The sequence below is a fragment of the Trichosurus vulpecula genome, chromosome 1 (assembly GCF_011100635.1).
Source record: "Trichosurus vulpecula isolate mTriVul1 chromosome 1, mTriVul1.pri, whole genome shotgun sequence".
In the NCBI taxonomy this organism is placed as follows: domain Eukaryota; kingdom Metazoa; phylum Chordata; class Mammalia; order Diprotodontia; family Phalangeridae; genus Trichosurus; species Trichosurus vulpecula.
In genome coordinates, this window is record NC_050573.1 from 268,358,400 (window position 1) to 268,375,546 (window position 17,147).

At 38.7% G+C, this 17,147-nt stretch overlaps 1 pseudogene; it reads right to left on the reverse strand.

The window, feature by feature from the left end:
• Window positions 1–1,221: 1,221 nt before the first annotated feature.
• Window positions 1,222–17,147, reverse strand: part of LOC118836852 — a 31,164-nt pseudogene continuing 15,238 nt past the window's right edge.

Here is a 17,147-nt window from a genome sequence, read left to right on the forward strand (position 1 = left end):
TACTGAGGGGGGTACGGAGTGGAGGCCACAATGAGAATAAAGAATAACTTTTGGAGGAGTGAGGCTTACTGAGATATGGAATGATCAGAAAAAAAGATTTTGGAATTTTTTTTTTCAAATTTTTCACATTTATTGACTAGAAAATTAATTCCGTGTTCAATAGAGTTTTTTTGTTCCTATTTGGAATTTCTATCTGATGCAGTTTGCAGGAGATAGTAGTAGAGTATGGCAAGGAGACATGATGCTTGTTGAGAGGACTTGAGGACAAGATGCTGTAATGGCAAGCAAAATGGGACTTTTTGCTGTTTTTTCTTTTAGAGTGCTTCTCAGCACTAAGGCAATCAAGTGCCTTTGAGTCTTGCCTTTGTTTGAATCAAAAGTCTTTGATTGAATCAAGAGTCTTTGATGCTCTTCTTAAGTCACAAGAAAGCCTAAGTTACATGAATTTGAGTCACATGGTTGTGATGCCCTCTGACCCTGAAGAAGTATATATATATATATATATACACACATATATATGTATATATATGTATATATACACATATATATGTGTATATATATGTATGTATGTATGTATATGTATATATTCTGAGGTTAGCATATTGCTTTGGGGCTCACTCATTGGAAGAATGTTCATGTGATTTGGCCAGAACGAGACTCTGGGTAGCCGTTAAGGAGCCCCCGGCTTTGAAAACACAGATGTTGGTGCTTCTCTCTCTGGTAACTATGTATGTATTGCTATGGACAGACAGTTGGAGGCCCTGTTTGCTGATTTGTGTTATTTATTTGCTCTGTTTATATGGTTTCTGCTTGTAATTTCTGTTTGGGTTTTCTCTGAAGTTCAGGGTGCAGACTTTTCCCCCTGAATGAAGTGAATGATATATGTATGTTTAATTAAAGTGAGATTGTAAACACCTTTAAGTTGCTTTCCTTGAGAAAAGCAGATCAAAGAACCGGTGCTAGCAGCTCTCCTGTGTGCTGGTGTTGTTGGTCTTACACCTTCACAGTAGCTGCTAGCATCATTGTTGTTAGAGATGCCTGCTATTTAGAAAGTGAGTGTCATGGGATGGGTGATATCCCATTAGGTGAGGCAAAGGGAGGTTTAATATCACAGTGATAATACCATGTCAATTGCTAGAGACATTAGGAGTGGCAAAGGGAATTGGAGAGAGGAAAATATAGTGAGGATTAGAGAAGGTTAGTGTACACACGGCTTCTGGTCTACTTGGAAAACACTGTGACCACATCATAGCCCTGGGCAGGGGTGGGGGTGGGGGTGGGGTCACTCACTCCTGGGCATGCTTTTCACAATAGATGCAGGCCTCCACAAAGGCCCTTCTGCTTCAGGTTGGTCCCACAGTCACTGCACACATAGCACTCTGGGTGCTGATGCTTATCTCAGAGCTTCACAAATATACCAACAATTCCAGTGCCACATTTGTCATACATGGGCAGCTTCTGGGCATTTCCAATCAATGCAGCAACTTTGGTAACAGGTGCCTTTTACACTTCAGAATCCTGAAGGTTTAATGGGGTCCCCTTTCTCCTCAGACTCTAGAATTTCTTGCAAAACCAGGAACAAAGTAGATTGTTTAGGTGGCTCATTTAGCTCCCACTTCTCTTGTAGCATCTTGCAAACTTCTGAATCTTTAGCTATGCCAATGTTACTTGAAGGCTGGCTGTGTTTTAAGATTCCATTATTTTGCTCTACATTAGCCACTGTCTTCAATTCTAAGGCGTTATTGAAGTTGGATGTGTTTTCTGAAGAGTAGAGGTTGGCTGGGTTTTTGTATTGGGCAGTGATGATGTAAGGGGGAGTACTGGATGCTGGGCTGGCAGAGAAAGGCATGGCACTTCAGTTGTAAGTTCTTCCTATGTTCAAGACTTCTTGGGGTTCAGAAGCTAAATTCATTTTGTGTGGTTGGCATTTCCCTTCCTCTGTCATGAGAGGAGACCAGATTTTATGTTCACTCCTGCCAACTGTGAAGGTTGTGTCATCTATGCAGCTCTTGATTTTATTCTGGGCTTCCAAGTGAGTCATGTTGCTGGTATTTTCTCCATCAATGGCTAAGATAACATCTCCAATATATACATTAACCAATGCTGCTTTGCTGCCTGGAGTAACCTGGGAAATTGCAAGGGGCTGCTCAAAGTCCTTTCCTCCCAAGAGGCAGAAACTCCAGGGTCTGGTCCCCTGGATGACATTCTTCTCGTGTTCATATTTTCCAGCCCAAGTGAGGTGGCCAACAGGGAAAGGGCTTAGCCTGCTCTTGGAGCTAGTGGTGAGCTGACAAGAGCAAGTGAACTAGAGAGCAGAGCAGCGCATTACCCAGGTCAGCTTTGATTTTGGAATTCTTGTTTATAGAAATGAAGATGATGAAATCCAAGTGTGTGACCACGGTTCCTGGGGGTAGCTAGAGTGGAGCTGAGGAGATTGAAGCACTGGAAAGCCAGAGTATTTGAGGGAAATCAGAGGGTGTATTTGTAGTCCCCTAGTAAAGGACCAAGGATGGACAGAAAGCAATACTAAACTCCTTGAGAAAGGAAGCAGAATGACCTAAGGGCAGGACTGTGATAGTGAATAGAGCAGTAGCCTTGGAATGAGGAAGGACTCACTTCAGATCTGACTTTAGCCACTTAGCTGAAAGATCCTGGGCAAGTCAAGGTTAACTCTGCTTGTCTCTTTTTCCTCATCTGTAAGATAGGGGTAATAATAGTGCCTCCCTCCCAGGGTTGTTGTGAGGATCAAATGATGTCCCATTTGTAAAGAGCTTTGTAATCTTTAAAGAGTCTTATGAATGTTAGCTAGTATTATTACTATTATTGTTAAATTGTCTCCAAGATGGGTGATACTACTGTGAACATGAAAGGAGGAGTGATTGGTACATAATAGTGGTGAGAGACAGATTTTGGAAGTGATAATGGGGAGTAAGAAGCATGCCAACTTCCCTCCAGGACCAGGAAGCATGTAGTGGAGTGAGGGGAGAATGTAACTCATACTGAAATGGGTGACTTGGGCATGCAGTATCTTCTGGGGAAAGCCAAGTCTCTGGGAGTACTAAGAAGTGCGAGGAACAAGGAAAAAAGAGGTCTAAGATGAAGGGAAGTTTGTTAACAGGAGAATGAAATGCCAGAGGGCACTGCAGAAGAAGCAGACAGAACTGGATTGGGACATGCGTGAAGTAGGGCTGCAGTTGTCCTGATGAATATTTAATAGCAGGCTCTCCAAATTTTTAAAAAAACATATTCATGACACATTTTAAGTTTAACTGCATCATTAACACCTTCTCTATCACTTTTTTAAGTCTAGAAATTACAAAACAATAAATCAAGCCCTGACTTGTGGCATTTACCAATTTCTCAAGTGTAAACGTTTATACTAAAATTTTAATAATTGACTCTCAGGAGAGAGCTGGTAGAAGCTCAGTCTAGCACATCCCTTGTGAGGCTGAGGTAGATGGGGAGAAGAGAAAGAGAAAGTGGTGGCAAGGGAAAGGATGGTTTATGCATAGGTGGCTGGGGATTCTGTATCCCTGGGACAGGAAGAGGAAAGAACAAGTGTGCTGATCCTACTGTTTGACTGGGGCTCATATCCCCAAGAAGGCCTATTCTCAGGTGCCTCTAGAATAGGATTGGGGAAGGGAGGGAGAAATTTATGTACTATTCAACAAGTATTGATTTAGTGCCTACTATGTGTCAGATACCACATGAGAACACGAATGCAAATGATAGTCCTGCCCTCAAGGAGCTTAGATTCAAGGGGCAGGATGGGAGAGATGACTTCAGTAAATATAAAATGTGTCCAATGCAATTCTAGGGCATGGGGTGGAGAGCAGCAGACCTCTCTTGGGTCAGAGTGAAGGGAATTTCAGGACCTTGAGGAAAGATACAATTTGGATTTTTATCTTCTCTTTTACATCTAACACGGTACTCCTAGCTTCTGGTAGGTTCTGAATTGATGCTTGTTGACATGAATTACACTGAAAGGCAACCAAGGCCACGGAATAAAGAATGACCACATTCTTATTCAGTCTGTGAATTGTACTAAATGTTTGCTGTTGCCACAGGAAATCAGATTGGAATACAAACATTAGCTGCTCTCTTTTAACTAATGAAAATAGGGGATGGGATAAAAACTAAACCCAGAGTAAGTGCTTCAGGCTTTTAGTAAACAAAGGACCTCGGTTTTGCAAGGTTGTTCCTAGTACCTACTCTATTTCACTTTGGAGGTAACTAAGGAAAATCTGGTTACATCGGTGCAGGATACAGGTAAATACTGATTGAGAATGTGTGTTTCTCTCTCCTCCCTTGCTAATCTTCCTTCTCTCAAATCAGTGTTTAATTTGGGTTCAAAAATGGAAAAAAATGCTCTTTACATACATTTAGTTATCAAGTGTGCTTTATTTGGTGTGGCCCACCTTGGGAGAGATGTGGGCAGTGCCAGATAACCTGAACTTGGTTTTGGATATTAGTATATTAATTATGTTACTAGAAAATTAATATTATGGTATTATTATAAGTCATATAATAAAATGATATAATATACATTATTATATTACATATAATGCTATATTATATATTATAATTATATTAATAGAAAAAAACCAGAACTCTTCTCCCTATGAGAATTTTGCATAGATGAATCTTTATTATTTGCTTTAGGCAGGAGGTCGCATTAGATAACCTTTAAGTTTCCCTGCAGTTTTGCATTTTCTATTAAAGAGAGATGATTTAAAGTCATGGGTTGTCCAGCTGGGTCTGTTGCATGCTATCTGTGTGATTTTGAGCAGGTCTCTTAACCACTCTGGGCCTTAATTCCTCATCTTGAAAATGAAAGGGTTGGACTGGATGACATATTGTGACTAGATGACACGACTGATGATATGTCTTCCAGCGTGGAGATTAATGTATGCAAAACACTTTGGAAATCTCAAAGTGGTATTTAATAATAATAACTAGCATTTATGTGGGCTTTAAGCTTGGCAAAGCATTTTACATATGCCATCTCATTTGATCCTCATAATCCTGTAAAGTATGTGCTATCACTACTGTCATTTTACAGATGAGGAAGCTGAGGCTGAGAGGTTAATCGACTTGCACGGTGCCTGGGACAGTAAATTAAGTGCCTGGCACTTCAATGTTTATTGACTGACTGACTGATTGTGCAGGGGCACACCGCTAAGCATCGGCTGAGGCAGGACTTGAATTCAGGTATTTCTGACTCCGGGTCTAGTGCTCTATTATAGCACCCTGCTATCTCAAATGATAGCTTATCTATGGTTGTATAAAGTTTTGCTAAGTTATTTACTTATATTACATTACATTAAATTGTATTATATTATATTATATTGTCTTTATAGTATACAACATTTCATATTTAAATGATAATGATGAGGATAATGTATTTCCTATGTGTGGGGTCCTCGAAGGAGTTCAGGAAACACTCCAAAAAGCTTACTGGGAGTTCTTGATCTCCGATTTAGAAAGCTTAAAGACTTATGAATTGCAGTTCATTTGGATAGAGAGTAGTAGGGCACTAGAGAAAAGAGATCAATTAATTTACTCAATTTCCATTATTTACATCTTTTTCTTCCAGAATCAATCCTTGTTGCTTTCTTTCCTTGGTTCTAAGTAAGGCATTTTATTCTTTCTGGGGTTATTAAGCCAATTGCTTAGCACCATAGCAACACTCATTTAGTTTTTGTTGACATTTATTTTTGTGCCTTCTATTCACTTTATAGCATCACAGTTATATATAAGGGGGTGGGGTGGGGCAGGCAATGCTCTTTCAGGGCCAATGGCAAGAGGAGGAAATGAAGTTTTCCACTTGTCTGTACCAGGGGTGAGGAACCTTCGGCCTTGAGGCCACATGTGGCCTTCTAGGTCCTTGGGTGCCACCTTTTGACTGAGTCCAAATTTTACAGAACAAATCCTTTTATTAAGGGGATTTGTTCTGTGAAGTTTGGATTCAATCAAAGGGCTGAACTTGAGGACCTAGAGGGCCACATGTGCCCTCGAGGCTGCAGGTTCCCCACCCCTGTGTTAGGTGAATTATTTTACTCCTTTGCCTTCAGTTGTCTAATAATAATCATTTAATGTTTTAAGGTTTGCAAAATGCTTGACATTTATCTTACCTGCTTTTGTAAGGCCGGCACTTTTTCTTGCTGTATAGATGGGGAAATTCATCAGAGAATTTAAGTGATTTCTCCCTGGCTATGTAGCTAGTTTTAGATAAAGGATTCAAATTCAAGTCTGTCCTGGACTCTGGGTCTAGCGCTCTTTTCATTACATAATGCTGCCTTGTCTGTAAAACGATGAGGCTGAAACATGGTTTTGTTATCACTCTAAATCATAAGCTCCTGCCAGGTTGCTGGTAGTGATGTCTAAGGGCTTATTACAGACTCTCAAAGGGGTTTCTCCTTAAAGGGAAGTACTTCCCAAGAAGAATATAAGCTCCTACAGGGCAGTGATTTTTCTTTTTTGTTTCTGTATTGCTAATGCATTTTCCCTTGTGGTAGATTTTGGCCTTACACTGCCTCTGAGAACTGCTGGTAGAAGTACCCCAAGGGCGATGGACCATATAAGAATTTATCCTGGTAACAGCAGGTTAAACAAGCTTGTAAAATAGAGGTTGGGGTGGTGGAGCGGGGCAGGAAGAGTCAGATAAGCAAGGCCGTTAAGTAGATGAAGAGGAAAAGCAGTCAAAATAACAGGGTTAAAAAAAAAGAGAGAGAAAGGGGTTTTTCTTTTTTTTCCTTCATTTAAAAAAATTCTTTGTTTTACTGGGCTCTCTGGGAAAGGGTATAGGGAAAGGGTATAGGGAAATCTATGCAATGTAAAAATGAAAGATAGTGGTAAAAATCTATTTAAAAAGGAAAAATAGAGGAAGGGGGAGTCAGATAAACAAGATTAAAAATAGAGGAAGGTCTTTTACTTTTAAAAAAAAATTCTTAGTTAAAAGGGATGGTTTTTTAAGTGGGGAAGAATTGTTGTCTTTTCTACTGGAAGAGGATCAAAATGACATCACAATATCGATGTCCAACACTATGTGCAGTGTCTGATTGTGGCTGATCAGACCAGTACGAGCTCAGAAGGCTCTGCCACAGGTTGGGCACAAATAGTCTTTAAGAACATTTGGAGTGGAGATGTCTCTAAATTTGTGCATCTCATGTGTCTTTTGAGCTACTGAAATTCTACTTTGCTCATAGAGCACAGCCGCTTCTTTGATGTGGGCATGCCAGCTGGGTGGTCCTGTGCCAGTGGCTCTCCTGTGTCTCAGAATCGATCCCAAAATTTTCCAGAGAGACTTTGAGAGTGTCCTTGTATCTCTTCTTCAGACCTCCCTGTGAGTACTTGCCTTGCGTGAGTTCTACAGTGTTTTAGGCAATATAAAGACAAATGATATTATTAAAAGTCTATACAAGGCATCCCAAAAGTCTATTTAAACTATTAAAGCTTAAAACGACACTAAGACTTTTGGGACACCCTGTCTTAAAAAACATAGAAGGGGGAAAGAGGAAAAAAGTAGAAAAATATAAACTAGATACGTCTCAAGTCACTGTAGACTCTTGTTTTGATAAAAATTTATCTCAAACTTATTCATCTCAAACTAGTTGTTGTGATAGGGAAATAGGGCTGATTGTAGCTATGGGAGACGGAGAGAGGCCCAGGGAGTTCTGCCTGCTGACTGTGAGAATATCTAGGCATAATTTTGCACCGGGTGTCCTTGCCCTGTTGTTTGACAACTGTGTCTTTATAAGTTAAGTAAATGTAGTCTTTTGTAACCACTTTGCTTGTGTTAGGTTGGTCATTTGCAATCATCTTGATACCTGATACCAGCAGCTGTCCACTACAGTCACTTAACCCATCTTTTCTGTTAAATTCCCTATGGCCTTTATTCTACGTTATGAAATTGAAATTGGTGGTATAATCTTTTAACATGACTATGCCAAAAAAACAAGGTTTTTTTTTTGGCACAGTCTTAACTATATCTTTTGGTTTCATAATGTGTATCTGAGTCAAGGAAGTGACTTTTTAAATGATTTGTCATCTATACCATTTAGCTTTTGTTGATATTAGCTTTTTGGTGGTTTAAGATTACTTTATAGCAATAAAACACATGACCAACAACACCCTTAGAAACTTGCAAACAAATCTATGAGGGTTTTTTTTAAAAGCAATTTAACTGTTATTTCAGCAAATGGAAACGCCACAGAGGCTATTGTGTACGGTTTGAATCACAGCAAGTATCAGCTTTAAAAAAAAAAAACCAACAAAAAAAAGTGTCAACCTGAGCTTCACTAATGATGGATTGGGGAACGTGCCTTTGTATTCTACTGAACTGTCTTAGTCACAGAAGTTCTAAGTAACCATCAAACAGAAAAGATGTCAAATTAGATGTTAACACTTCTGAGGTTTAGGAGTTTAGCCTGACTCCCCTTATCATCCAAGTCTCTTGGGATCTTTTATAATTGGCCAATAGGAGGTTGTATATAGATTTAAAAGACAGTAACCTGAGCAGTAATCACATGGACTTTGGAAATTTCCATTTTAATATAAACATGCAAGTCTCATTAAAACAGCTTCTAGTCAATCCCAGCCATATTTTTACAAAGATGCAATTAAATTAGAAATAATGATTCTCTTAGACTGTGTTTTTATTTTTTGTGAGATTATACCTTGAAGATACCCTCCTCCCCCCAACACAAGGATATATGGAGGGAAAGAACATTTATAGAGAGATTAAGTGGAATCAAGAAGAGCTGAGTTCAAATCTTGCCTTAGATACCATCTTTGTGATCTTGAGGAAATCATTTAATCCCACTATGACTTAGTTTCCTAGTCTGTAAAATGGAGAAAGTAAAATTACACCCACTCCACAGCATTGTTGTCCGGATCAAGTGAGACAAAATGTAAAAGTGTGCTTCATCTCAAAGTGTCTGATTCATGCTAGTTATTATTATTAAATATATAATGAGAGGCAGTATCATATAATGGAAAGAATACTGGGGTTGCCATAAGAACTGATTGTTAGTCTTGTGCAATTCACTTTTCTCCAGTCTTCCTTCTCCTCATCTGTAAAATGGGGATAAAAATATTTATTCTACCTATCTCATGGGATTGCTGTGAGGAGAACATTTTGTAAACCTTAAGTGCTGTAAACACTTTTGTAAACCTATAAGTGTAAACTGATTATTATTATTAGGAAAAGGAGGAGAAGGAAGAGAAGGAGGAGGACATAGGAGAGGAAAAGGAAAGGAAGTCCATAAACTAAACACCTGAATACCCTTATCCTGATAATCCCGTCACATGGATTCACACTAGTTGAGTGGTCACACTCAAAGAGTAATTGTTAGTGGTTCAATATCAATGTGGTGGGAGGTCTTCAGTGTAGTGCCCCGGGATCTCTGCTCGGTCTTGTACTATTTAATATTTTTTTATTAATGACATATATGGTATGCTCATCAAATGTGGGGATGACACCAAGCTGGAAGGGATAGCTAACACCCTACATAACAGAGTCTGTATCCTAAAGAATCTTGACAGGCTAATGCTCCAGGCTGAATCTAATAGGATGAAATTCAGTAGAGATAATATAAAGTCTTACACTTGGGTAACAAAGATCAACTTCATAATTATAAGATGGGAAAGGGTATGGTTAGTTCTGAAAAAATAAAGTCTGAGGCTTTTTAGTGGACTGGGAGCTCAATATGAAATTAGGAGAGTATTGTGGCTGCCAAAAGAGCTGATGGGATGCATTAAAGACATAGCTTCCAGGAACAAGGAGGTCATAGGTACACTGTACTCTGCCCTCATCAGACCTAATGGGCATTGTATTTAGAGGATTGTATTTAGGTTTTGGCACCATGGTTTATGAAGAACACTGATAAGTGGGAATATGTCCAAAGTAGGGTAACTGGGAGGGTGAAAGTTCTTGAATCTAGGACACATGAAATAGGTATGGTTATCCCAGAGAAGAGGTGGATTAAGAGGGACATGATCAACATTTTCAAGTATTTGAAAGGCTGTCATGTGGAGAAGGGATTAGCATTATTCTGTCTTGTCCCAGAGGAGAGAACCAGCAGTAGTGGGTGGAAGTTATAAAAAGGCAAATTTGGGCTTCATGTCAGGAAAAAAACTACTTGCCTCAGTTTCCTTATTTGTAAAATAAATATAATAAAAGTACCTCCCTCCCAAGGTTTTTGTAAAGATAAAATAACATTTATAAAATACTTTGCAAACCTTAATGCCCTATATAAATGCTAGATATTGTCATTTTTATTAGAAAAATTTCCTATAATTAGAGCTATCAGAAAGTAAGATGGGATGCCTTGAGAGCTGGTGATTCGTTCTCTTTGGAGATGTTCAAGCAGAGACTGGACAGTTGTCTGTATCCTGTTACTACTGTTGTATAGTAGGGATTCTATTGCTAAATGGGTCAGTCTAGAGAGCTGCTGGATTCCCTTCCAACTTTCAAATCTTGTGATTCTATAAACAATAAGAAGGTCAATTTGGAGAGAGAAGTTTCAGCTGAGTGATGAGGTGTGACTCAACTGCAGTGTTGAAGAGTGAGGTAAAGGAGAGGAAGTTGAGGCAAGAAATGTAGACAGGGCTATTTATTTGTTTGCTCATTTATTTGTTGGAGTTTGGCTGAAAAAAAGAGGAGAGCTTTAGGGTAATAACTTGAGGATGGTAGGTAGGGAGTAAGGAGGTTTTTCAAGGAATCAAGATAGCACATAAACTTCAGGGAAGGGGCCAGAGTCCTTGAAAGTACTGTCAGAAGTGACTGGTGTGATATACTCTCTATGATCTTTGAGGCCTCCTGGCAAACTGGAGTGATGCTGTGGGCTTAGAAGAGGGAAAACCTACTCCTAATTTCCAATAGAAGATACCTTCCTTATTTTTCACATTTTTCTAGTCTTTTGACTTTATTTTAATATTTCTAGCTGTCTCTTGGAATCATTGAGTTGTCTATTTGCTCCATTATATTTTTCAGAAAGTTAAGAGTTCTAATTTCATTTTTTTGTCTCTTGCTGTCCCTATCTCTTCATTTCTTCCAGACAATTTTGGAATCTTTGTAATCAAGCCATTCTTTTTTTCTGAGGCTTTACTTAGTAGTCTTAGGGAGTTACTGTCTTCTGGGTTTAACCTCTTGGGCTTCTCTTTTTACCATTATCTTCTGGATTTATATAACTTTCATTTCTAAATATATTTCTTTCTCTTCCCCTATACAGTGATCTATCTCTTATAACAGCAACAGAAATAAATAAAAAAGGGAAAGAGAAAAAAAAATCCAACAAAATCAACCATATCTGACAATATATGCAATATTCCATACTCATAGTTCCCTATTTCTACAAAAAAGAGAGAGAGGTTCTCTCAACTGAGATCTTATCAACTCTTCTATGGAATAAAGCTTGGTAATTATAATTATACAATGCTTAGCTTCATTTTTGTTGTTTATACACTTTCAATTTACTAAACACTGAGCTCTGGCTATGAAGGGAATTAAAATCATGTTTTTCATACATAATACATACATACACATATATATATATATGTATATATATATATATATATATGTATAGCACCTACTATGTGTTAGGCACTGTACTAAGTGCTGAGGATAAAAAAAAAAGATAGTTCCTGCCCTCAAGAGGCTTACAATCTAATGGGGTGGACAACATCCAAACAACTATGTATAAATTATATACAGGATAAGTAGGAAATAATTAAGAGAGGTAAGGCACTAGAATTGAGAGGGGTTTGGAAAAGCTTATTGTAAAAGATGGGATTTTAGTTGAGACTTAGAGGATTGTTTGAAAGAAGTGGGGGTATTTAGCACAGAGAAGAAAAACTTGAAGGGATGAAGAGGCATGACATTTAGTCTTCAAATATTTGAAAGACTGTCATGAGAGGGACAGTTTTTATTGTTGTTCAGTTGTTTTTCGGTCAAATCTGACTCTTCTTGACCCCATTTAGGGTTTTCTTGGCAAAGATACTGAAGTGGTTTGTGATTTCCTCCTCCAGTGCATTTTACAGATGAGGAAACTGAGGCAAACAGGTGTAAGTGACTTGGCCAGAGTTACACAGCTAGTAAGTGTCTGAGCTCAGATTTGAACTCAGGAAGATGAGTTTTCATAACTCCAGGCCCTGTATTCTATCCACTGTACCACCTAGCTGCCTCAAGAGAGAGATTAGACTTGTTCTGTTTGGCCTCTCCCCTTTCATTACTCTCCAGATTATGCTTCTGACTCTCTGGACCACGCCTCAGCTGCCTTCTCACCCTGGACCTTTTCCCCTAGCCTGGGCTCATCTCATCTTGGAACATCCTGTTGTATTTCTGACCTCTCTCCCAACCCTCCTCAGCTACCTTCTCTCTTCCTTTTCTGCTCTCTTTTCTGTCCTCTTCTCCTATTAGAATGTAAACTCCTAGTAGGCAGCAATTGTTTTTCCTTTTGCATGCCTCAGTATCCCCAGCAGTTAGCACAGTTCCTGTCTACCTGCCCTACAGGACAAAATTAAGATTGATGACATTATGGGAAGGCAGAGTTTGGACCAACATAAGGGGGAAAAAACCCCTAACCAAACTTCTAAACAATTAGTGTTGTCCAAAAATGAAATGGGTTGTCTTGAAGAGGTGAGTTGCACTTCACTGGAGGTCTTCCATCAAAGCTTGGATTACTGCTAACTTGTTTCTAGTGTTGCAACTCATGAGTTGGTTATAGTTTGAAATAGCCTTGATGTATCTTCCAACGTTAAGATTCTTTGTCTATGAAAAAAGTATCCTTAATGACATAATAAGATGGAAAATAATTTCATCTTTCTTTGATACTTTGGGATCTCAGAGCTTTGTCATCAATATCACAGACAATTGATCACTTGGCAGTACTATATAGTCACTTTATTATGTGACCCATGCTAGGTAATGGGGGAGATAAAAAGAAACAAGATACTCCCTGCTAAGACATGCAGACAAATCCCCTGCTAAGACATGTAGACAAATCATTTACTCATTGTAAATGAGAACTCAAAAAAGCACGGTGGAGAGTTACAGACTGCTTTGTGTGTTAGACTGGGGAAAGACAATATAGGTTCTGACATGAGCCATCAGAGAAAGCTCCTTGGGTCCTCTCAATGTAGAAGGTGCATCAGCAGGGGGTGGTGAAGTGGATAGGTGACATGATCACCTGGGAAGTTGTTTTTCCAACAAATATTAGCTTATTTTCATTTGTATTTTTCACAAAAGTAGAAAGTAAAAAGCAGAAAGATACTTGGCTACTTGTGCTTTCTAGGCAATCAAGAATTTCCTTTTATGCTTATAAAACTTGAGCATTAACAGGATTCTGTCAGATGAATGAAACAGTATGATTACCATAATTACTATTCAAAGAGATAAAAATTTGTGAAGTCCCTGCTATATCTATAGCACTGCACGAGGGTGGGGGAGAGGAGCTACAAAGATTAATTAATCAATAAACATTTATTAAATGCCAACTATGTGCTAGATGCTGGGGCACTGTGTATTGGTCTTTAGTGAAAAAAATGAAATAATACCTGCTCTCAAGGAGTGTACAGTTTATTGAGGGAGGCAATATATATATATATATATATATATATATATATATATATATATACACACACACACACACACACATATACACACATATACATATATACATACGTACACACATATATAAAATTTTGAGGAGGAGCTTGGGAAGCATGAAAGGCCTTATGTAGTTGGTGACACAAGCTGGGATTTGAAGGAAATTAGGGATTCTAAACTTGGCCAACTAGGTGTTACAATGGATAGAGCACTGGCCCTGGAGTCAGTAAGACCTAAGTTCAAATCTAGCCTCAGACACTTACTAGCTATGTGATTCCAAGCAAATCACTTAACCCTGTTTGCCTCAGTTTCCTTATCTGTAAAATAAACTGGAGAAGAAAATGGCAAACCACTCCACTATCTTTGCCAAGTAAACTCCAAATGGGGTCATGAAGAGTCAGACACTACTGAAATGATTGAACAACAAAGGATTCTAAGAGATAGTGTTTTAGGATGGAGTACGTGCCTGGCACGGAGGATGGGTACTGCAAACACGTGAAGGTGGGAAATACAACATCATATAAGATCACGAAGATGATGTAGGATAGGAAGTAATATATAATATGGCTGGAAACATAGATGAGAGAAGGTTGTTATGAGGAAATTGTGGGTGAGAAAGAATGTAAGTATGCAAAGCATGATGAGTCAGGCAATTTGTTACAGGCATGCGGGTGGGTAGCTCCCCAGCCTGAGAGTCCTATGGACCCACAAGTGTCGGCTCGAGCATGTTGTGGGATATGAGTGCCCTGGTCAGGAGAGAGCGCAGGTGGCTCTGTCCTTACATCTGACTGTTGCTGCTTCATAGATTTGTAGGAACTGATTGCCTCAGAGGCAGTGAATCCATGGATCATCTGGAGTTCTACCCCCTCACCCCTCACCAACCACGAGAGCATTATGTTTAGGAAAGTTTGTTATACCTAGATTATATGAAATTTGCCTGTATACTAGGGAGATTTCCAAGCTGATAGTCTGATAATATTGTATATATATATAAACCTAAATGTGCAGTCCAAACCAGTTACTAGATACATAGGAACTTCTAGGTACCTTGGTGAATCAATCAGTGGTCAAACATCGGGTCACTTCTATCATCTAAAGATTAGCAACAGATCTATCCTCGTGGATTTAAATACAAGAAGAGATTTATCTGATCTTAGAAGTAATAGGCAATAAGTAAATTACTAAGTGATAAAGACACAGCCCTTACTCTCATGTTACCTCTGAACTAATTAATTAATTATTCAATTTATTTTTAGTTTTCAACAGTCACTTCCACAAGATTTTGAGTTTCAAATTTTCTCCCCATTTCTCCCCTTCCCCCACCCCATGATGGTATGCATTCTGATTACCGCTTCCCCCAATCTGCCCTCTCTTCTATCACTGCCCCCTCACCCCTTCTCTTATCCCCTTCCCTTCTATTTTCCTGTAGGGCAAGATAGATTTCTATATGCCATTGCCTTTATATCTTATTTCTCAGTTGTTGAACCAGTTATTTAAAGAATATAAGATGGTTTTGTCAGATGTTGACTAATTAATGACAAGGCTGTAATAGGTGATATGTAGCAAAGAAAATTACAGCTCTTTTAGTAGGATACTGTCTGGTTATATGAACTAGGCATTTGGGGCAAGCTGAAGAACATTATGGCAGCTAGATGGCTCAGTGTATAGAGTACTGGTTCTGGAGTCAGGAGGATCTGAATTCAAATGTTATCTCAGACACTTACTAGCTTTGTGACAGAGCAAATCACTCAATCTCTATTTGCCTTGGAGGCAGCTAGGGGCTCAGTGGATAAAATGCTGGGCCTAGAGTCAGGAAGACCTAAGTTCAAATGTGGCCTCAGATGCTCACCAGCTCTGTGACCCTGGGGAATTCATTTAACCTCTGCCTTAATCCACTGGAGAAGGAAATGGCAAACCACTTCAGTATCTTTGCCAAAAAAACCCCATACGGGGTCATAAAAAGTTGGACGCCACAACTGAAGAACAAGAACATCATTAAAATGTTATAAGAGTACTTAGTGTCCTAGAGATGTACTTGAAGAGTTCATAAATCTTAAATCATAAATTTAAAAAAATCTTGCTTTTTCTTAAGTATTGTAGATAGTATAGCTTTGGGTGGATGGATAAGTAAAATGTTTGCAGCATTTAATATTAGTATTTTAGCTTTTAGATAATGATAATATATAATATAGTTCACTGAATTTTATTCATGTATTCTACATTTACAAGCACCCTTTAAAATACTGTATTGTTCTTTGATGCTGTCATCTATTTAGTACTTACTGTCAATGTAGCTATTGTTATAATTTGTGGTAATTATTATAAAATAATGCGACCCTGTTGTAAAATTATGCATATAGCAGTATACTAGTTATCCTCAGGTTTTAAAAAGAAATATAGCTTATTAGAGAGATGGACATTCTCTTGATTCCACCTCCAAAACATCCTCTTCATTAATCTTCTCCTCTCCACTTGTATGGCTACTGCCTTAATTCAGGCCCCTGTCACCACTCACTTCTAATATTATAGCTTTCTAACTGGTATCATCATCCAGTGTCTACCTTCTATAATCTATCCTCTCTACACAGCTGCCAAAAATTAATTCCCAGTTCTGGCCATGGCCTTCCCACAGGAAAAAAAAACCAACTATTAGTTTTTAGTTTGCTCTGGGATTACCTACAAACTTCTCAAGGGCTTTAAGAATATGGCTCCAACTTACCTTTCCAGCCTTATTTCAAATGATCCCCATTCACACACTCTTTCAGTTCCCAGTATGAGCTATTGGGTTCAAAACATTCCTATGGCCAAACAAATAGAGTATACTTTGGGTTGATTATATAAATCAACTCTCCTTATGCTATAGAGATACGAAGAGGTTAGGCAACTCAAGAGGACCTTGTGCGGTCAGCACTGCTCTATGTGATTCCTCTGAATCCAGGACCCTCATAAGATCATCAGATCTTAGCTCTAGAGCTGGAAGGAATCCTAGAGATTATCTAGTTCAACCCTCTCATTTTAAGCATCCATGAGAAACATGTATAATGCTTTACAAACATTAAAGGACTATATAAATGCTGCTTCTTTTTCTTTCTCCTTTCTCTCTTCTTTCTATTCCTTCCTTATGTTTTTTTCCTTCTTCCTTTTCTTTCTTCTCTCTTCTTTCTTCACCCTTCTCTTCTCATTCTTCTCTCTTCTTCTTTCTTCTCCCTTCTCTCTTCTTCTTCTTCCTCCTCTTCCTCCTTCTCCCCATTATTGTTGCATAAATTGAGGCCTAAAGAGGTAAAGTGAGATACTAAAGGTCATGCAGGGAGTAAGTGGTAGAGCCAGAATTTGGACTCTGGTTCTGATTCCAAATTCAGCACCTCAAGCTTAGCATTCTTTCTACTCTACCACACTATCTCCCATCCTGGGGAAGTGGTGGCTGATGCTAGAAGTTTGCTCTACTCTGCTGATACTTCTCTTAGATCTAAAGATCTCACCCTTTCAATGGGAATCTGTGACTAAATAGGCCTCTAGACCAGGATCATTTTGGAGTGGG